Source organism: Diadema antillarum, unplaced genomic scaffold (genome assembly GCF_040938485.1).
Source record: "Diadema antillarum isolate AM-2024a unplaced genomic scaffold, OU_Dant_1.0 seq00000443_RagTag, whole genome shotgun sequence".
NCBI lineage: Eukaryota > Metazoa > Echinodermata > Echinoidea > Diadematoida > Diadematidae > Diadema > Diadema antillarum.
In genome coordinates, this window is record NW_027271418.1 from 41,935 (window position 1) to 65,458 (window position 23,524).

At 38.7% G+C, this 23,524-nt stretch overlaps 1 long non-coding RNA gene across 1 annotated transcript in view; it reads right to left on the reverse strand.

Annotated features, from left to right (window-relative positions):
* Positions 1 to 23,524, reverse strand: part of LOC139732696 (uncharacterized) — a 74,485-nt gene that overhangs the window by 37,771 nt on the left and 13,190 nt on the right. Inside the window, exon 2 of the long non-coding RNA XR_011711041.1 lies at positions 11,404 to 12,691. This is a non-coding gene — a long non-coding RNA (uncharacterized lncRNA). The remainder of the gene's footprint in view (positions 1 to 11,403; positions 12,692 to 23,524) is intronic.

Consider the following 23,524-nt stretch of genomic DNA (forward strand, 5'->3'; position numbering starts at 1 on the left):
CACGAAGGAAGGAGGAACAAGATCAGTTCTTTACAGCAGCCAGAAATAAGCCTGATATTTCCCTTTAAATCCCTCCAGGGAACAACATTGCTCTAAACCCTGACTCATTGGAGTCTGCTTAGTTCATAGGAGTGACAGCTCTGAAAGCTACAAGCTATTGTAAACATTCACGGAATGCACACCCCCTACACATTCACGAAACATTCGAGAGCTCTGCCCCTCTCTCACATCCCTCTGTCTCAGTGATACAGCTGTATCTGTGAGGGGGGTTCACGTCTACAGAAAACTCTCATCGGTGCATAAATGTGCTACTTTGGAATAGTTAGTTAAGTTGAATATTGGGGGGGGGGGGGGCATTTCATGTAGTGTTTTGTCCAATTAACTTGTCAGGACAGATTTGTTCTCAGCCAATAAGATGCGAGGATTTCAGTAGCTTGTAACAGTTTGTCAGAAAAAAAAAAAAAAAATCTGACAAAACACTTCATGAAAAGCCCCCAAGGTTATTTTTGCAAGCCCAAAAGGAAACTGAATGCTCACAACCACAATTTTTTTGAACTTTCCGGTATCTACCAAATATATTACTAAACCATAAAGCAGCCAGCAGGCCTCTAATAGCTCTTGACACAACTGCTGCATGGGATGTCAGCAAATGGTACTTCATTTCGTAGTGTCTGAACACTCTGATTATAACAACGCATTTTACAGTTTCAGAAACATGGCTACAATGTACCTGCCTGTAAACAAGTCTATTGAGTAGGTTGAAACCTCTTTCTACTCTATCATGTCTGTCTGTCTGTCTGTCTGTCTGTCTATCCATTTAATAGACTCACTTGCAGCTGTCCATCAAATCTGTCATAGAAAGCACATTGTAGGCCTGTCTAACAATCATTGAAGCCATGGAGTAAACCAACTACAAGTACATGTACATGTAGACCACATGTACATGTACATACAGCTGTATACATTCGCATACTTTAAATATTATTCAAGTAAAAGGGAAAATCTAAATCATTCATTCATATATGGTATTCCATTGTAATTTGTATAATGTACATGTGTACTTTTAATACATGATCCAACAACTCCTAATGCAATCAGATGTACAATGTACAGTGGTGTTTTTTTCTTCTAATACAATTTCTTACATTGTAGCATTGATCTGAATGAAGTTCAGTATCAACATCTTTGTACAGTCCTGTATCCTATATTTTTTAAACAGATTTGTATTCAACTATGTTCCTTTGTTATCACCTGATAACTTTCAAAGTGATTGGTAAAGGTTAATACAATGAAGAATATTTTTTATATATAAATGTACAATTTCTAGAGATGTACACTGTTACACTAGTGTTGTACACTGTATACAGTGAAGATACATAGTAGACGACCAGTGTACCACTAGCCGACTATCTACAGCGCTGTATTATGGAATGAAACACTATTTTCAGTTTACTATTCAGCAAATAAATGGTACATGTACAGTGTGTACTGCTGAAAAAGAATCATGAGCACACATTATTTCTATTCTTATTTTCTAAATGTCATATCATTTTCCAGTTTACTGGCTTAAAGAGAGTCGATCCATGCACACTACCAGCAATAACTCTTGTCTTTTCGAGAATTGATTAACATAATACCACAGCAGAAACATTCAGTGGAAATAAAAAATATATGGATAAATTTTGCAGTTTACAACAGACGCCTATAGTGCATATCAATCTGTGTGAAACAGCTACAAATTCTGTACAACTGCACATTGTATGTGTATAAGAAGCTTTGTTTAATGCTGTACAACACTACAGCATACAACCCAACCACTGTATTTCACGTCACATCCATACTTGATTTCAAAATCAAATCTGCCTCATGATAAGGACTATTTTCTGCGAACTAAGGTGTCACATGGGAAAGGATGCCATTAGCTATTCACAAAGGACTTTTCTTTCTCTCTTTCTTCCTATCTATTTCTCTCCCTCTCTCCCTCTATCAATCTCTCTTTCACACAGTTTTAAATACAACACCACCATAGAAATTCACTCAGTAAGAGAATCCCATTCTCCGTGACGTGTGTACGGTAGGCAGAGAATTCCATTACAACTCAGCGTTCATATCTCTAGCCGCCACGGATACACCGACAATTAATGCTGCCTCACACTTAGCTCTCTGCCGCCGAAAAAAAAAAAAAAAAAAATTCAATATTGATGTCACAGCCTACCCGGCCTTTCCCTGGGCATTCACTCGCACATGCTGCAGAAATCCATTACGGGCGCTTTGTTCCAAATGAACATGTACAAACTTGTACAATTGTACTGTACAATGTATCCACGTGGAAAAGGAATTTTCCACGCATGAATAACGTATGTATACAGTATCTACACTGCATTTCATCAATACAGTTATATCTAGAGGTAAAATCTCATCTTGAAGATTTAGAGGGATTTTCTTGCACACACACATTGTACTGTAAACCACTCGTACGTGTACAATGTAATGTACATGCTGCAGTATGCACTACAGTGTATGCGGTAGGCATACAATAATGCTGCCTGGCATCTGAGCTAGAACTTTCATCCTGTGCTGTTGAGCACAACAAACATTTTGCACGATTTCCTCGTAAAGCAAGACCAGGAAATCATAAATAAACTTTGCATTTTTTAGTAAAATGTAAATTAGAAAAAAAAAATATTCAGAGAGAAACAAGTGTAGTATTTTGAATGGAAGTGGTGAAAATATTAAGACAAAAGACATTTCAGTGTATAATACACACATCACAGGAAGATTTAAAAATAAACTTAACTGTACATTGTAAGTGACTTACTTTCAAACAATATGAGCAAGTGAATGTTGAATCAGTACGTCTATGTAGGTACATACAACTTTGTACACAGTGTTGTGTACACAAATGAATCTCGGATACAAATTTTGCAGTGTGTGACATCACATTTGTGTATAAAGTTTCTACTACATGTACTGTACATTGTATCTTTATGATGCTCATTATATTCAAGCAGTCAAGAATATCACACTCTTGATACAAACTGTATAAAAGGAACACATTGTATAGTAGCTCTATATGTTGTACTGTACAACTGTATATTTCCAAGAAGCAAGTTTATGTACACAATACAACTGATTTTTAATAATGTTCATATCAATCATTATTTTATGGCTCATTATCATGTGCAAAGTACAAGTTTTATAGGGTTGCCATGTTTATGATCAACTGCATGATCTACATTGTATGTCAGGTACCTGGAACTCCCTGCATAAGGAAGCAAGATAAACTTCAGCCACATTGTGGACCCCCCCCCCCCCCCCCACACCACCACCCCCACCCCACCCCACCTGAATTCACTGCACATAAATGTCCAATCTATCTCATATTGAGGGAAGAATAGGTAGAACTTTATTGTACAAAATCATACAGAAATTTTAATACATTGTGCTTCTTTTTATTGGGGAAGGGAGGGGACTGTTTTTATCATTCTACAATCATAAACATATGTACACGTAGGGGCCCACTGCTATTAAAATGTGAGAATCAGTAATACAATTGATGTACTATGGAAAGAAGCCTCTAAAATTCTGGCAACCTACTGTTTACATTACAAGTTTGTATACAATGTAATACACACTGTGGGAACAACAAAATGCTCTGTAACCAACTGGCTGAGTATCATAGGGCCTCTCAGTTTGTACAAGTTGTATGTAACACGCTATGTATGCAGTACAAGCATGTGGGCATTGTAAACTGTAGATCAGTATCCACGCTAGTACCAACTTGCAAAATGATACTGTGTATTTTATAAACCGGTAATTCAATGTTCACTTTTATTGGGATGGGGGTGGGGTATAAAGCATGATTGTATCTATTCATGAGCCATAGATCAACACACTCTGTCAGGATGTACAGTACACCTTTTACTGCATCAAATATTGAATGCACATAGTATTCTACCAGATATGGTAGTACAATATACAATGTATAGTACAATATTGTAACGGACTTTCCGGAGATCTAATTAATACAGACTGTACACCAGCTGACTTTGTGTACAATACCACATTAATGTACTGTACATTGTTTGTAGAGTAGATCTGCTGATTAATCCATAACCCATATTATTTCCTTCTTTATTCATACTGACACACAATGACTTTATATTTTATATAATATAACCATTGTACACATACATGTTACATGTTCATTCATTGTAGGTGGGTCTTTTAAATATATCTAAATGAAATATCCATTTCATAAACTTCAAGACTGTAGAACTTTGTATACCGGTACTGTTAGTTACGATAAAATGTGCACACATACACATTTATTACCATGTAACTCTGTACATGAACATGAATGCAAAGTGGACATGTATACATAATGTACAGCTGGAGGGTATCCATACAGTGTACACACCTGCATTAATTTGTACATTAAAGACAGCACTACAAATGTTGTGTAGGCCTACATATGTACGTATGTAAACTATGTATCTGTAAAGACATGGTGTAAAATACAAACTAACATTTTGTATGACAATACATCCATGTACAATTTCATAACAGTGTACCTTACATTGTACATTGTAATCATATCATGGTATCCACTGTACAAAATGTGTACCCGTACATGGTTACACTGTGTAAAGATGTACAATGTACAACTGTACCATTATGTGCAGTACAATGTATGTTACTAGTGTTGGAGTATTATGCATGTCACGCACACACTCGCCACACTCTCGCCATGCCGTGCATGCACGATGCCCTGTGAAGCCGCCATGCAGTGTAATGTGATTCAGAGGAACTAAAATTCAGACATACAGTACATCGTATACTTGACACTAATGACGCCAGATTAGTCTAAGCCGCAGACACTGCATCATTCCAATATTTTTTTTTTCAGACATGTTGTACCAATAACTTGACCAGCATCTTAAGGGAAACGTGTGCACAGTGTGAATTCTGCTAGGATGTGGAAATCTATACTTTGTATTTAATTTTAACAGCCCCTGTAGTAGAACACATTGGTGCTTTGAGATGTTTTCCTACAAGAATATATTTAATCAGAAAATAATCAACTTTTTTTAAAATTGTATCCCCTTTAGAAGGTGGGAGGGTAATGTTTCTGTTATTCATTATGAGCCATTTTAAAATAAAATTTTGTGGAATTTTCATCACAATGCAGATTCTTGACATCACTCCACTACTGTGTCACATGACAAATTGTCATTCATGCCAATACCCAGTCATAACAACACATGGATTGCTATTAAAAACCTAAACTTGGAATATATTCCTAACTTTTGAATGGATCATCTGACTTTCCTAAAACTTTAAACACTGTAGTTAAATGGATTGTCCGACCTTCCTAAAACTTTACACTACACAACTGTGCAGCTGAAATATTCTGGTACATATTGTGTACAGCACATCTGCATCTGCTATTAAAATTAAACTCTACACAGAATGTACGTACAGATTGTATGTGTTTGTTTGAGGTAAATCTACAAACAATGTACACTGTACCATCACTGCAAGATACCATTGGCATTGTGCACAAAGAGATACATGTGCATATCAATGTACTGTACCGGTAGTTGCAGTACTGGTAATCACACTGTTAAAAGGCCTATAAAGGAAATATTTTTATGGCTGTGTTTACAGTATACAGAAAGATGCCATTTATAACAGAGGCAATCTGATACGATTATGAATTTTAATACTACTTTGTAAAATTACAATTTTACAAAGTAAAATTTAATTTTACAAAGTAATTTTAAGCAATTTTGCTTTGTTTGGCACAGTCATGAATAGTGACAAGTGCATACAGCTGTACAACAGTATACGGGTGTATGGGGGCGACTTCTCATGTGACATTGGAAAATACCAGCAACTTTAATTATTTATAAACGTAATACAAGATTTAATCTACATGTATAATGACTTCCAACATAAAATTGTACTGGGAGTACTTGAAGGGGTCCACATGATGCATATGATGTTACGAAAGATTTTGTACGACTGCCATGACGTTCAACTTTGACAAGGCAGCGAAAAAAGAGGGTTGACGTTCCCACTAAAATAAATCAATCAACAGCGCGTGGGTACAGTTGTGTCGGTAGATGGTTTGCTACCAATCGCTCTTCAGGAGAAGAACAGGAAGAATATGACGTCATTCATTACTATCGGGGGGGGGGGGGGGGGGGGGGGGAAGGGATGTGAACGAACTGTTCTTCTACAAACAAACAAAAAAAGCCAAGGAGCAAACTGTGGATATACATTGTAGCCCTTCTATGATGTCACCAAACTGTCACTGTATCCCTCATTTGCGTTTTGGTGTCGCTTGTTGTTGTTGTTAGCTTTATTTTGTTCTCCTCTCCCCACACTCTCTCTATCTCTTTCTCTTTCTGTTTTTTATTTGCGGGGGAGAATGATTAATTAGACACCGCATTCGGAGCACGGACGGCTAAAGTTCAGGATCCTAAAATTGACTCCGCAGAGGTAAAAAGACACCTTGAATAAGACCACCGAGAGTCAGAAACGCACGGCAGCCACCATGCACTCGGTGGCAAACACGCGTAGCAGATGCTGCTGGTTTTCAACCCATCTCCTCCACCACAACTGACAAATATAGTAACATGGGATCAACAGAAGAGTGTCAAAAAAGAAGAGTTATTAAAAACAAGCAAAATTCTTCATATGGACACTCAATTTCCCTGTGGGATCTACCTGACTTCAATAAAGTCTTTTGTTTTGTTTGCCGGATAATTTGCTCTATGCTCTGATATTTCATGATTATAGCATTTCACAAAGATCACATCTGCTGTCATCTACACTCCTAATTTCTAATTATCTGGCATCAACATGCACTATAAAATATCGCCATATTTCCAAAATAAATACAGTACCTACATGTATTTCAGAGTTCTCTATCTCTCTTTATAGTTTTCTTTCATTATTCCGACAGTAGTTGGTACCAGCTTGGTTGGTACATTATGTAACATACTGGTATATTATCATTCATTTATGATTCATCATTTAAACTCATCAGTCTGTCAATAAACATTCATTTAAGGTTTAAATACAGTTCTCCTGGAATTTGGCCTAAGCTTTGATAGGAATTCAAATCTGATGCCTGCTCAACTTATGGAAAACTCAACAACACAAGAGTGAGAAAGGTCAAAGGTTACAAATGTGAAGTTAAGCCAAGTTGCTTTAAAAAGAGTACGTTACTCTTTTTAAAGCAAAGGGGAAAGCCCCTAGTGTCATGTGAATAGAGCACGCACTTGTCTATTAACTCTTTCAGTATACCACTGCAACATATTCACATACATACTGTAAAACACGATATTTTCGCGGCATGAAATTTTTGAGAATTGGAGTCGACGGCCTTTTTATCTGCATAAAGCCTATAGTGTAGACAAGAACTTTCATGTGCGTCTTAATTTCGCGAATCTTGGCTCTCGCGAAATTCGCGAAAGTAAATGCATGTAAACATTCCTTGCTTTGCGGTTAATGTGTTAGAAAAATTTGGGAAGGGTGGTACAAAAGGGCTAAACAGCACCAACGTACCGAGCCTCAGAAGTTGCTTCCGGGATATGGGGAAGCCGTAGTCTCTCTCTACAGGCTCTTATCATGCGCATTATGGGCATTATCGGTATCGACGAAATGCCCGGTGACAGGTGATCACGTTTTCATTCCGCTCCCATCCTTCTTCTCCTTCATCAAGCGAGGGCAGCGTCATTACAAATTTGCAGTAATAACCGACGGCCTCTCAGTCACAGCACACAATCCGTCCAAAGTGGGTGAACCAATCGCAGACTTCAACGGTGCGGAGTGCCCCTTGTCTGTGCAGTGGCCGTCCCGAATGAAAAATGTCCCTCTTTGCAACATCGGCAGTAATTGAAATACACCAGGTATTAACTGTACCCTGTACGCAAGATCACTGGTCAAAATTATACACTACAGATCTTTGAAATAAGAAAACAAAACATTTTTTTAATCAAAAATGAATTCTGAATTTGGTGGGTCCTCACAGATAAGAAAAAATCTAACTCAAACAGTGCAAATTATTCTTAGCTTTCCAAACACACATACCGTTTTTATACACTGTATCCTCATGCATACAACGATGGCTTTGTATCAAAGCGTCTTTGAATGTTCAGTTTTGGGCAACAATCCGTACTTGAACATACACTGTACAATGTGTGAATTTAAACATTCTTGTCTGCATGATACATTGTACTGTAATTCAAGTGTTCACATGGGGAAAAAAAAAAGATGGCAGCATTCCAATCACGCACTGTAATTTTTATTGTATTCATTGTGTGTAATAAAATGTGTGTGCATTTTAGTGTGTGTGTGTGTGTTCAATTGTTGCTGTGCAAATGCACACTTCTTTGTGATAAATTTGTAATTCCTGTTCCATTATTGTATCTTAATATTCAAATTGATCCTTCTCTATTATTAAGTGTGTTTTATGTGTCAAGATTTGTCTCTCTCTCTCTCTCTCTCTCTCTCTGCCACTATTTTCTCTCTCTCTCTCTCCCATCTTGGTATTTTGTCACGAAATCTCATTAACGTGAAATACGTACATCCAGTCATAATTGCTCACACTGAGTCTTTTCCAATCTAATGATATGCCCTAATACTTTACTGTACATCATCAATGTCTCCCGACCCTACGACGTCCTATTCCACTTGGTGGGGGATTTTTTCTCTGAGATGTGGTGGGCCTCCTTCCAACCTGGATAATGGATCGTCCAAACACGCGGCTCTAGCCACCGCCAATTGTCCATTTGTCAACGGGGAACTGCGACTGTCACCACTGACCCGTTACTACTGACCTGTATGTGTATTCCCCTTGGTCCCTTTTCATCCAATTCCCCTTTGCCTCCCTATCTCCCCCTCCCCCCCCCCCCAAAAAAAAAGGAAAAGAAAAGGGGAAAGAAAAAGAAGGTTTGGAAGCATAATAAACCCAGTGTGCATACTATTTGTCATCTTCAATTCATCACCCTGATATGGCGGCTGAGCAGCTGGGGGGTACGAAGGCCTACTTGGGGCTGCAATGACAGAGCATGAGGTTAAACACAGCAGGTTTGGCATACTACAGGTGTACAGTACCTTCAAATGGCAAACACATCCACACACATACACACACACACACACACACACATACAAAGACAATTTTTTTATTAAAATTTGGTGTGTTAGTTATGAAGAGCAGGAGAACAGTCATACTGTCTACTTCTTTCACAACTTTCAACAAAAGACCAAACCAAAAAAAAAAAAAAAAAGATGGGCTGTCAAGATACAATGTTTCATGCTTCAATGACAAAATAGGCATAGGCCTACAGGGTCTAAAAAAAAAAAAACAGCATACAAACTAGCCCCTTTTACAACAGGTACAGTCCTTGCACACACACATTGTACAAAAGTTTGTGGTTTGAATTATTTTGATAGATCTGTCAAGAGTTGTAGTATTGTGTCATTGCGTGCCACACACTATGGTACTGCGCGATTGTGTGTTTTCTATTATAGGGCTCTATAAAAGAAGACACAATTTGAAGTCTACAAGTGAAAATCACTAGACGTTCTGCCTGTCTTTTTTTTCTTTTAATACACAACTATGACCTGCACTTTATTACAACAGTGGCTCTAAACTGCATAGACTTTGGAGGGCATCTACAAATCGTCGGTTGCCCGTGCATTGGCCGTTAACGCAATACAAATTGTATTGCATTAACGGCCAATGCACGGGCACCTGACGAAATGTAGTATAAGTCAGCCTAGATGCAAGTTGGCAGCAGCGTAGTACAGATTGCAAAAAGTTCCATCAGAGAAAACAAGAAGTAGCCTCACGTATTCACTTTGCAGCCCGGTTGCACAACTCAATTTAAAATTAGAAACCCATCAAAGACTAGTCCTATTAAAGTATTCTTGGGCAGTGGTGAATTGGAAATGTTCTTTTTTATTTACGTAGGAAAAATTAGTCTGTCTGCTAAATGATGAAAATTCAAAGCTGTCCACTTGGGGCAACACATTAGAGGTCATACTACATCTATAGAGTGTATGTATTGTACACTGTGCATTGCTCATAACCGTGTACATATCACATGTCGTGGAAGAACCCTGACTTACACCGTGTAAAAGACTTGTAAGTTGTACTGTACATCTGACAAGAGGGGGGGGGGGGGGGGGGGTCAGTGTGGACCGACACAAGAGGGGCCGATACAGATCTCTTGCAGCAATGTCTGATCTCCTTTGCAGTTTGATCTCAACTTTAACAATACATCCATGATGACAATCGCTGGTCAATGGATTCGAGCTTTGTGAGAGAAAACGGGGTTTCCACACAAAATTGGGGATAAGTGATTCTTTTTGCTACTGCTTGAATCGACACTATAAAAGAAGATGGAAAGAATGTGTGAGAAGACCAACAATGTGGACCATACAAACAACATCCTTCGGGACTCAAGGGCTCATTCAGTTCTAAGACTTTTACGAGGGCCAATGCACTGCGACAGAAACATCAAACACCATTGAATATCCCACAGCAAAGTGAAAGATGCCTTTCACAGACACATACACGTTTACACCAGAGCTGACCAGAATTCAATGAGAGCTCTGACTGAGAAGTCTCTCGAGTCAGACATAGAAGGCGGATTCCTCTTTCAACTTTTGACAACGGTATGTGTACATAGGAGGCCATTTGCCATCTGCAGTTGGATCTTCTTATTCTTGTAAAAAGTGACTAGTACAGCTGTATCTAATATTATTATCTCCAATGTACTAGTCCTACAATATCGAAACTCCTCCCCAAATAACTCCCAACACAATGTGTGCTGTAGATGGGCATTACTATAATTGTAGAATAGGTTAGCACACACGGCAATTTCAGACAAATCTGCTTCATCATGTAGTGCCCAACAGGAAGCTGGCTAATTTTGACTGGCAGAGGATATACACATGCACTGCCTTTGTTGTGGTTGCAAGATGCTTTCTCGTTTACCTTTGATACACAAAGTAAACTCGAAGAGCGCTTTACGATTGTATGTCTTCCATTGTTTTTCTTTCTTTCACATCCTACAATAACATTGTATATCAAGTAATATGTTCCACCTTCACAGTTTCTGTATTGAACATGAACCCAGTCCTTCAATCCCCCACCAAAAAAAAAAAATAATCATAATCATAAACAAAACGGAAATAAACAAATAAACAGGCAAAACATGGAGAAATGAGTAAACTGTCATCAGTCAAATTTTGATGAGCAATGCTTGGGTACTACCCTACTGTCAAGGGTGACATGTCTATACTGTCAAGGTCATATTACAGAGATCAAGAGATGGCTAAAGCTCATCTCGGGGAGGGTTTCGGGCGGGGCCCGCATCTTACCCGTGGCAGGTTGGACGACATCTGCTTCTGGAGGAGGTCTCGCTCCTTCTCCAGCTCCTCCATGCGCTGCTCGGTAGCCGCGAGTGAGTCCTGCGTGTCGCGCAGCGTCTCCATCAGGCGGTCACGCTCCTCCAACATGCTCACCATCAGCTGCTCGAAGTTGGCGTCGTCGCCGAACGTCGAGTCGCGCTGGCTGACGCCATCCTCCGAGATAGTCGGCATGACGTCGCACATCATGACGGCCTGTCCTGCACGACCCCCAGCGGTGAAAACAATTTAATCCACAAGCAAAACAAACAAAAATCACAGGTCCGCTTTCAGACTCCTCGTTACTACAAATCAGTTCCGTGCTTCACCCTGCCAACCACAATTCAGACATATAACATCACGCTCGTATTTCCAATACAGTTGGTCTCCACGGCAACAAGTAATTTGGTCTTCATGACTGTCACGCTACACTCCTTGGGTGTTATCAATTTACAGTCTGTCCCCCGTCAAAAAAACATGATCACACTCCATGACTGCTGCCTCTATCACACTGTCTGTAGGCCTTGAATAAACAACATTTAAAGCTATTGCATGTGTCCCGAGAAAAGGCGGGGAGAAAAAAAAAAAATTGCAGAAAAGCAGAATCGAACAGAGATGCTCGGGAATAAATAACAGTAAGTACAGTCCAGCACAAGAGGCTGACTTCCCCCCAAGTACTAGACTAGAAAGGATGATCTTGCCATCGCACGAGCGACCATGCAGGGCGACCTAGCAAGCAATATTGACGCCACCTTCAAGTTTGTCACTTTCTATTGACAATAACTGCTCTTTAGCACATTCTCGTGCAAAGCAGCCAAAATCAAATCTCTTTGGACAGTGCCGAAACACAAAATCAAAAGAAATGTTTTAAAAAACTGACGGTGGACAAATGAGGTTCAGTGTATCCAACAGAGTCATGAATTTGGCAAAATTTTTCTGAATTTTACTGTTAATCTCCTTTTTCAGAAGGGGGATATGGAAATATGAAAATCCCCCCTAAAATATGTATTTTAAAAGAATGACAATATTTACAGTGTTGTTGTCTGCATAATACAACTTTAACAGATAGTGTGGGAGTCCTGGAATGTGTCTAATGGCAAAAGAGGAAGCTAAACATAAGTGGTTCTGCTTCTTCTTCCTTCCCACGGCAAAACAGCGCCAGGATCCGGACGTATGACTAGCAGCTACGGATTCCCTCCTCCTTCCGCACAAATCCGTCGAGATGACATATTGGGGGAACACCACTTCAGCACAATGGAACCTGCAGCAGTGAAGGAAAGGAAAAGAAAGATGGCTTCATGAAAATGTGTTTTAATACGAAAAACAAATATGTTGCAGTGAGTCACACACACCGGAAACAATCTTTTTTATTTCAAGCATACAGTATGCAAAGCCATTTATCATATGAGGACAAGAAATCTTGACACAACTTACATGTTGTTGTTTTTTTCCCCTGCATCAATAGCATCAATAGCATCAATAGCATCCCCTGCATCACATGCTGTTCCTAAACTTTAAGTTTAGGTCGAGAACTTATCTCTTGATGATTAACTTGCACATATGTGTAGTTTAGCACCATGTGGACGCACTCGATAGTTAGCAATCTTAAAGTTTTAGTTGATGATTAGAACCACAAGACATCTTAGGGTTTACGCTCTCTCCACGAGCCGGGGGGGGGGGCCCACTCATAGTTTCGCTCCGTGTGGACACAACAATCGAAGAGCTTGTGATTTAGCATGAACCTCGCTTCTTGTTCACATCCGGGTCAACATCAAGCTGCGCTATTTTGTTATAGGCATAATAAAAGGCACAAGGTCATCTAGCAAAGACTCTGCACTTCGGTGTAATCATCGAGTGGGATTTGCTCGTAAGTTGTAACTTTAGTTTAGGTGTGCATTTGAACCCAAGTCATGAATTCACGAGTGGAGCTAATCATCCACAGATAAGTTTTCGACCTACTTGTAAACTTCAAGTTTGGCAACTGTGTGTGAACGTAGCTTTGTATATTGTATTACAGCAAATTTTTCGATTGAACTTTGAAGGCTTGGAGTTTGGCAGAATGCAAAGGCAGAAACCAGGGGCAGAATCAGGAATTCCATAAAGGGGGGTGCACATGTCCCTCCCCATTTTTTCTTTTATTTCTGTTGTTTTAACAAAAAAATAAAGAGGGGCGCCGCCTGTAAGACCTACGTATTGTACATCATATTAAAACAGAATGTAGGACTGCATAAAAAACATACAGGATGTATTCCCTGATAAATGCAAAATTTTTCTCTTGATTCTGATTCTTGTATAACTCTGGAAGTTTGAAAGCCTCTCCATATTAGCAGCCCTGGGGATAAAATGTAGCAGAGGGTACTCATTTCACATATGAATTGTACACTGTAGCACTACTGTATTATTACTTGGCTACAGCAAACCACTACTTTACCATCCCAGTCGTTGCCAGAGTTTACAGACACTACACCAGGGTGGTCCGTAACTTGAAATTTGAGTATGATGTTGCAAGTTCTTGAATGTGAGAATATTGCGGAAGTTGATGTTTCTTAAGTTTTGCACATATGTATATTGATGTCTTTTACACATTTGATTACATATTATTGTGAGCATGTCATCAATTCTGAAGGATGTTGCATACAATCTGTAGCATGTTGCAGGCTTTTGATATTGTACAAGAATATGATCATGTTGCAGTGACATACTCCATCCTACAGCACTCTCTACATAATACATACAGTACAGTACTACCATGGTACACTTCACATTCACAACTTGTATTCAGGGTCATTCTGCAGTATAAATATGCACTTCTTTGAAATCACAATTTAAACTATACAGAAGTTACACTGTAATACAGACATACACATTTAAAAACAGAATAGAGTACCAGGTACAATGTAGCATAAAAGAAACCATAATTTATAAATTGTTCATGCTGAACAACCAACACACACAGCGTACGTGTGCGATGTATCAAACTACCATGTAGCATACTTTATAACTGACTGTGTTTATAATACAGACACAACTAGATCACTTATTGGTTGTTTTGCTTTTTTTCCACTTCGTTTTATTTTTGTTTGTTTTTTTAATTAATGGATAATTAGAAAATTGTTGTCCAACTTCTCATATTTTCTCTAAATGAGAACTGAATCACATCATAGAACAAGTGGGATGATTAACATGATCATCGGCCTGATTTCTTTCAAAGGGTAGGTATTGTACCACAGAAATCCCTCTGACGTATTACAAATCTAGGTATATTTGTACTGTGTTTGTATATGTACCACCTTTACATCGGTCAAAACAGCGACCACACATTATACATTGAAATAAAACGAAAAACATGACTGGAATGTAATGCTCCCATAGCTGCACCCATAGATCTGAGTAAAAATCAATGCACATGCTCTCTAAAAGGCATCCACATGTACACGTAAACACTTCAATCTCTACGCAAAGATAAAAAAACAAGAAAGGGGGGGGAAGGAACTGTGATGGTTTGAAGCTACATTGTACGCTGTGTACAAGTACTGTAGGTACTGAAGCATCTACCCATTGCGCTCACGCGCAAAGGCTGAAATTGTGTTTGCTCACTTTCTCCGCCCCACCTCCCCCCCCCCCCCCCCCCCTTATTCAGATCGCTAGGAAGAGGATGATCCCACTAGCATGGTAAATCTATCCTGTTCACACTTTCATAAGCATAATACGCGGTGGTGGGGCACCGATGAATCAGGTTGTACAATAGAAAATACAGCAAACACACTCGCAACACAAAATGTATGCCCATGCATGTATGGTGTATACAGTAGTGGGGCATCACTTTAAATTCAGTCTTCACAGTGGTTACCACTGGACTAAAAACACACTCTAGGGAATAATTTCCTGGTATCGCATTGCGCATTTTGGATACATGTATGATTTCTCATACATTTTGTATTGTATAAAACATGTACGCCTCGTAATGGTACAGTTTGTAGATCTCCTACACATTACTGTAAAACGAGAAATGTTCGCGTGCATTTCAATTTCGCGAATTTCGCGAGCGCCAAGATTCGCGAAATTAAAATGCACGCGAAATTTCTTATCTACACTATATGCATTGAACGCAAGTGACAATTCGCGAAAATTTCTTGCCACGAAAAGGGCCATCGGCTCCAATTCGCGAAAATTTCATGCCGCGAATATATCATGTTTTACAGTATACACATGATATGTACAATGTGTACTGTATACACGTGTACACCACATTATAGTGAGTCTAAATTTTTGTGAATCGGGACTTCCTGACGATTTAGGGAGTGGTTAAATGCGCAATCATGGAGTGCTGTACTGAACGGAAAATACGTGTGCATCATTTATATCGGGATCAGAGTCATTATTTTCACATTGTCTAATTTCGCAATAGCACCTGACTCGCAAAAATAAAAACCTCGCGAAAAATAAACTGAACCGTGTACATCATACAGTATGTTGTGTATCAAAAGTTTTGTTTTCTGTGTACAGCATTGTACCAATACAGTTGTACATCATGTACACAATGTTGTAGTACCGGTACAATGCATTGTACAACGTGTACCAGATACAGATCTATGGTCATTGGTCAACTACAGTATCAAACTACATTTGTATTGTACATTGTACATTTGTATGTACCAGGTACACATGCCATACAAATGTAACTTCCTTGTTTATCTTTGATACACTTAATAGGTACTCTCTATCAATACAGCACTTGAATTCACATTTTTCAAAGTGTGTATTTAATCACAAGTGAATAATGTGTGCAAAGGTACATAAAAGCTCTCTTGCAACAGCTTAAAGGCATAATTTACCATTTGCAGATGAAACAAAAACCCATCATTAGTGCCTTAAAATAGTTCTAAAATGTGAGTTAGGCATAGAAACAACCACTGTAAAGATTTGAATCCGTATAATCGACGTAAATGTGTTGTTAAATACACAAAATGTGAACAATAGTTATAACAAAAATGTTTCCAGAATGAACCGTCTACAGTTACGGTTTATTGAGAAAAATACTGATATCTCCAATCTATTTTAGGCTTTAGTGCAAAATGCTATATCATGGTAGGGTGTTTTGTGATACAACAGACCCACAACGTACACATATTATGCATCAAATGTGATATCTTGAACATTTTTGAAATCACTGCTCCCAAAGGCAAACTGGACCTTTAATCTCTCGAGGCACAGCTTCCCTATACACTTACATTATGTAGATACAGAGTGCAAAACGCCATTGTTAATTCATAGAGAGAAGACAAGAGTACAGCAAACTACTTGGGCAGATACTGTACATATTCTAAAGCAAAGAAAGATACACATAAAAACAAAAAATGTGCACTTCACAATTCTACCACCCATAATTAAAGTAAAACAAGAACAAACTACAGTCTGTACTTTGTATTCAGACAACAAAACAAAAGAAACAAGGACATTTGTGCTGTTGGTAATAGATGTTATTTCTTTTATTCACCAAAGTCATACAGCAAAATGAGAAACAAGAAACTACGCAGTGAAACATTATCTCAGCAACTGCACAACGGGAACCAACGGCATGTCTTTTTCTGATGCTGTATAATATAATGCAATATCTTCACAATGCTCTGCCTCAGGGGGTGAAAGTGGCTTTTTATTCCGAGAACGAATTACGAGATGTATTTTGACCTCTTTTATGCTGGATAGGGCTTCTGGAATAGGATCATCTTGGTAGTGTCTCGATGTACAACTGACATCAATGGAACCTACGCAGTAAAAAGCCAAGAATAGAAGCCACCCACTTTGGCAAAGCCACACAGTTCTGTACTTATTTTGTAAATGTACCCACACACTGCTGACGTTAATGGCGTGAGCACACAACACAAGCCCCATACGGTGCAAGCCTCTGCATACCCTGTTTTAATGTTCATTACAATGCGTACATATGCACCATGCATACTAAACTCACAGTTTTACATTTACAAATTGTACCATATACAGCCTAAAGTCCAGTATCTATGTTCATTACATACATATACAGTGTACATACTACATTGTAATGGTCTGCACAGTGCACATTTGTACTCACAGTTTTACACAGTACATATGATGCCAAGTTTTAATGTTCATTGCATACATTGTATGTACAGTATACAAATTTGTACTTGCAGTTTTACACTGTTATAGGCCTGCATAATTTATCATACTGTCTAATATGGTAATGCCCAGTTTTAATGTTCATTTTACCAAGGAGGTATTGTGTGATACTTGCTTGCATAATATTCAATCAATGTAAATCAGTTTTACACTGTATGTTATCCTACAATGTATAATGCGTGGTTCTAAGGTTCACTATGTGCTTGTACTCACAGTTTTACACTGTAGGCCCCTACAATGTAGGCCTACAAATCATAATGGCCGGTTCATGTTTTGCCTTTACACTCGAGTTAAGATGGAATGTCATGTTCACTGACACTTGCATCAATAACAAAAAATCATCTGTTTGACTACACTGTATTGCTGTGTTTGCAGCAGGCAGTTTCTATTGTAAGCCTGCAATATATTGGGCATCTTGTGTTTCCCACTTTATATAGGCAGATTGAATTGAAATACAAAACAAGCAAACTATATCTTTTCGCACAAGTAATTTTTTGTGCTGAGCGGCTCAAAAGCTCAACGGTTCTCGAATTCATACTGTGCAAATTGTCAACTGATTCAAATTGTACAGAGAAAATTGTGAAGTTATCGCAGGATTTATTAGAATTCACACAAGCAAAAAGAAGCACAAAACACGCGTAGATTACTGTACAGCAAAAATTTCCACATTTACAGGACTTTACTTCGATTCTGGACAGGCATGCATGAAAGGAATGAAGACAAAGAAACAGCAATTACCCTCGTCAACAGCGAAACTTCTCTTTAAAGGGATTGTACAAATTTTGGTTTACATAGGGCTGCTGGTTTCCACCTTTTGTGTGTGTGTGTTTGTGAGACATTCTTATGAGAAATATCTTAATATGAAATACTGTATAAGCTGTTATTTTCGAGAGGGTTTAATTTTCGCAAATTTCATGAATCACATTTCGACAGCGAATTTAACAACACGTAAAAATGCCACCATGCGCTAAGGTAATAGTGCGCTTATGAAGGCCTATGTGTCAATTCCCTGTCTGTGACCTCATTCGCGAAAATAACAGCGTATACAGTATAAAAGAACATTAATTCTGAGAGGAAGTCACAGCTTATGTGATGAAAATTGATTTTGAAATGGCTGAAATATCTAAAATAAAAGGATCCTAATAAAACGTAGGATCTACTTTTTATTAGGATTACTGTTTCACTCTGTTTTTGGATATTGTACATTGTACATCCCAGCCATTTCAAAACCAATTTTCATCAAATAAACTTTAAATTCTTATTCAAAAATAGAATTGTAAGCTTTTTAACATTTCATACAGTGGTTTCTCAGTATCTCTCAAAATATTAAAAGCTGAATCCTCACCTCAACCAATACCACTGTAAAACATGATATATTCGCAGCATGAAAATTTCGCGAATGGGAGCCGACAGCCTTTCTCGCAGCATGAAATTTTCGCGAACTGCCACTGGCATCCAATGCATATTGTGTAGGCAAGAACTTTCGCGTGCATTTTAATTTCGCAAATTTTGGCACTTGCGAAATTAAAATGCACACGAACATTCCTCGTTTTACAGTATACCATCCCTTTAAAGAAAGTCGAGGAGGTAAAGAGCTATAGAGAAGAGTCAGGAGTGAAAGTATCACTAAGGATGAAGGAAGCTGGGTGGGAAACTTTCACATCACGTGTTTGGTGACAACTACTCGTAAAGATCTCCTTTTTTTCCCTCCCCCACCCCCTCCTCATGATGTTCTTTACTGTAGGCCTACCAGTGCAGTATAACTATCCCAACATGAGAGACTTGGTGAATAGGGGCTACCAGTACTGTAAAACACAATATTTTTCGCCACATGAAATTTTCGCGAATGGGAGCTGACGGCCTTATTCGCGGGATTAAATTTCTGTGAGTTGCCTGTAACATTCAATGCATTACATAGCCATGAGCAGTAGCGTGCATTTTAATTTCGCAAAACTCGGCTCTCGCAAAATTAAAATGCATGTGAACATTCCTCGTTTTACAGGAGGTCACTTTTACAGACACTGCGAAAGATTGTAGACGTATGATTCTGAAGTACTGCTGTAGTTTTCCTGAACTCACCAATTGGGTGATCCTGTATGGCATATCATGATCCACACAACTACAATGTAATCCGTAACAGGGAGGAATGTACTGTACATTGTAGTATAATTATCAAGTATCGTCTGAACATGCTGCACTACAATAAAATTACACAGGTGTACAATTGCATCTGTGAGCAATTTCACTCTCCTGTACAGTATACAATTCCAAAATGATAAATCTCATTCAATACAGTGTATACAACACAGGCTCCCCTCTGTTTATAGAGGACAGGTCTTTACAAGGTTTGATATTATTAATACAATACATTGTACCATGTATGCATGAAAGCAAGATATCATTAAAGCAGAGAGGTGAAGATGTGCTATGAGGTGGAAAGTTTTGATCTGCACTTGTCATCTTCTGTACTACAAATGAAATCATAAGATCACAACTGCTGATTCTGAACAGAGGAAGACAAGTGATTATTAATGTACCGGGTAATCCACACATACAGTGTATTTTGTTTGTCCTCCATTCATTCAATCCAACTTGAACACTGTTTGATTCACAAACCCTTGACAATCAACATGCCCAATATTTTGCAAAGTTTTTATTTTCGCAAATTTCGTAAGTCGGGTGCTATTCGCGAATTTTAAAACATGCAAAAATATTAACTCTGATCCCAACCTGAATGTGACGTGCACGCATGAATACATGTACATGTACTGCATTCAGTACTGTACTCCATAATCGCGAATTTAGCCACTTGCAAAATTGTCGGGAAGTCCCGATTCGTGAAAAATTAGACTCCCTATACATGGCGTATACTGTACCGGTACAGTTGTACCTGTACTGGTTCACGTACAATGTATTACATGAGTTATCACATACAGTATTACAGCATGAAACCATACTAAACAATTTACCGTACACTCTCCTCGACATGTGTGAATCATAACTGCTTTGCTCTCGGAGGCTTTGCTCAGTATCCTATAGTCTATTGTTCCATGCCAGCATCACACTGCCTCCATCGCCAACTGTTCCTGTGTTTTGTGAACCTGCCTGTTTCACAAGCAACATTAAAGGACAAGTTCCCCTTCATAAACATAAGGATTGAGAGAATGTAGCAATATTAGTAGAACACATAATTGAAAGTTTGAGTAAAATCAGACAATCCGTTCAAAAGTTATGAATTTTTGAAGTTTTTTTGCAGTACCTGCTGGATGTGAAGACTACTGTGCACAGTGTATGAATAACTTTGATGTCACATGCGTACAACAATATAAGGAAAATAAAAGAGAATTTCACAAAATTCCATCTTTTGAAAAAAGTACACATTCCCCTGACTCGTTACCGATAAATGTTATGGGTAATATTATTCCCCCTGCCTTTAGAAAGAGGCAAGTCAATTGCTCTTTTATTATGCAAAAAAAGTGAAAATATGTTGAATTTTCTTTTATATTTTCTTTATACTGTTGTACGCATATGACTCACAAGCTTTAGTAGTCTCCTCATCCAGCGGTTCCAACACAAAAATTAAAAAAATTCATAACTTTTGCATCGATTGTCCAATTTTCCTCAAACTTTCACTGATGTGTTCTACTAATATTGTTGCATTTTCTCAATCCTTATGTTTATGAAGGTGAGCTTGTCCTTTAAAATGCACAGACTGCTCGACATGTACTGGTTTACTATTTTCACATACAGTGGTTACTGAATGAGGAAGTCACAGATATTTTTGCGAGAAGTTGTTTTGGCGAAGTGACACAAAGGCTACTTGCAATTGTGCACTATATACCTATGTACAGTATGTTTAGTGCATGGCAACACTTTATGTGCGTTGTTAAATTTGCGATCCAACAGTTATTTGCGAAATTCATGAAAATCAAATCCTAGCAAAAACAGCAGCTTACACGGTAAATTGTAGTATCACCAGTGTACAGAGATCCCCTATCAAGATGCAGCAAATTTGTATTAATTAAACTCTTTTTGTGCCACTGGTTTTGGACAGTGTGTACAATGCTATGGGGTTTTCGGAGCCAATCAGCACTCACAAAGTACACATGGGTTAAAAGGGCTAGTGGATAGGACAGCTTTAAGATTCCCACTGTACGACATGTGAGTTGCTGGGATGTGCAAGGCTAGAGGAGGACACAGCTTTGTGATCTCTTTGAGGTTGCAATGTATTAGACGAATGTCTAGGGGATTAAAACCCTTGAAATTAATGACTGCAAAGCCAGTGGGGATACAGGGGCAGACTCCCTTGATCCTGTGCAGCTGGGGCCCCAGAAACATTGACAGGAAAACGCCAATAACTCTGCGTCTGCCAGGGTTGTTCCGTAAAACATTTCAAACCACCACCTACAAGAGGAAAAATTCTCAGAAAATCTTCACAAATTGCATACTTGCCAATCTTAAAAACTAAGAAATGGGGAAATTTTGATATTATTATCTATGAGAAAAGGGAACATTCTTGAAATTCCTATGTATTACTACATACAGATTTTTGGGGAAAAAAGTAAAACGATGGCATTTTTAACTACAAAAAATAAGGAATGTCCCTATTATTAAATAGGAACAGCTGACAGGGTACGAAATCGAGTCACAAAGACCATCAATAGTGTTTTAAAATTCTGTCATGCAAAAGAAGTTAATGTACACTGTATGGTGTTTTGATGAAAGAAAACATAAAGACTAGATCACACTAACATTTTGGCACTCATGCTTTTCTTGCCCATGGCGAGCATCAACTGGTATTGGATTTGGGAAGGTTTTAGACTTACTTGTATTGCAAAGCAGCTTGCTTCCAAGATACTGCAAAAACACATCTTTGAAGTACCCTCTACACATTTACAGAATGTACAATACATGAATGCCCTCACACTCTCTGGAAAAATACAAAGGTGCTTGTGCAATGTACGTGTTATGCTCCTCAAGTATAGTTGGGCTATCACAGGCCTACATCTGTATCTTACTGGAAGAGACTTTGCCGCAACTACCGCAACTGCCGCAACTGATCAGTCACGACTAATAAGTCGCTATGACTCGTGAGACTCTAAAGACCAAGAAATGGCTCACACTCTCATCATGAAGGTGACTCCAGGGAGACGTACAAGACATGTATATAATCTCCAAACACGGTAACAACTTTAATATTCGCCTGGAAGTCACAGCAAGATGTCGCTGCAACGTCTCCAAGACGTCTCCAAGACGTCTCCAAGACGTCTCCAAGACGTCTCCAAGACGTCTCCAAGACGTCTCCAAGACATGGCTGTTTTTTCAGTCGTGGAGACATCTCCAGTAGGTGACCACAAAGTCAGAGAGATGTTTTAGAGATGTCACATACAAAGTTGGTCTCTACGACTTGGCTGTGACTTTAATAGGAGACAGCGCTGAGACGTCTCCGAGACCAGTTGGAGACTGGAAAAGGTGTCAGAAGAAGCTGAACAAGTTTGATTCTCTAGCAATTATAGTTGAGAGTCCTTAAGAAGTTAATGATGTGGAGATGTCTCCACCATTCTGCGACAAACGAGACTCAAGTTGCCACGATTTAAAGTTGCCCCCTACCTGGGCTCTGTTTTATCAAAAGATATCTAAATTGATTTATGAATATCCTTACCACACAGGCTGCCATAGACTTATGATAGAAATCAATCATACAATGTACATGTATAATCAATTAATATAACTCTTCATAAAACAAGGCCCTGGTACTAAAGCCAATGAGAAGCCCACTGAAATATTCACCATACTTGATTATTTTCCCCACTTTACTGTCTCAAAGTGTCGCTGCTTTTAAAATGTGTCTTACAAAGTATAGTCTTTGGATGCAGAAGGGGTAAACCCTTCAGCATCATAAACTTCTACAATGTAGAGGCTTCTTGCAATGTCAACC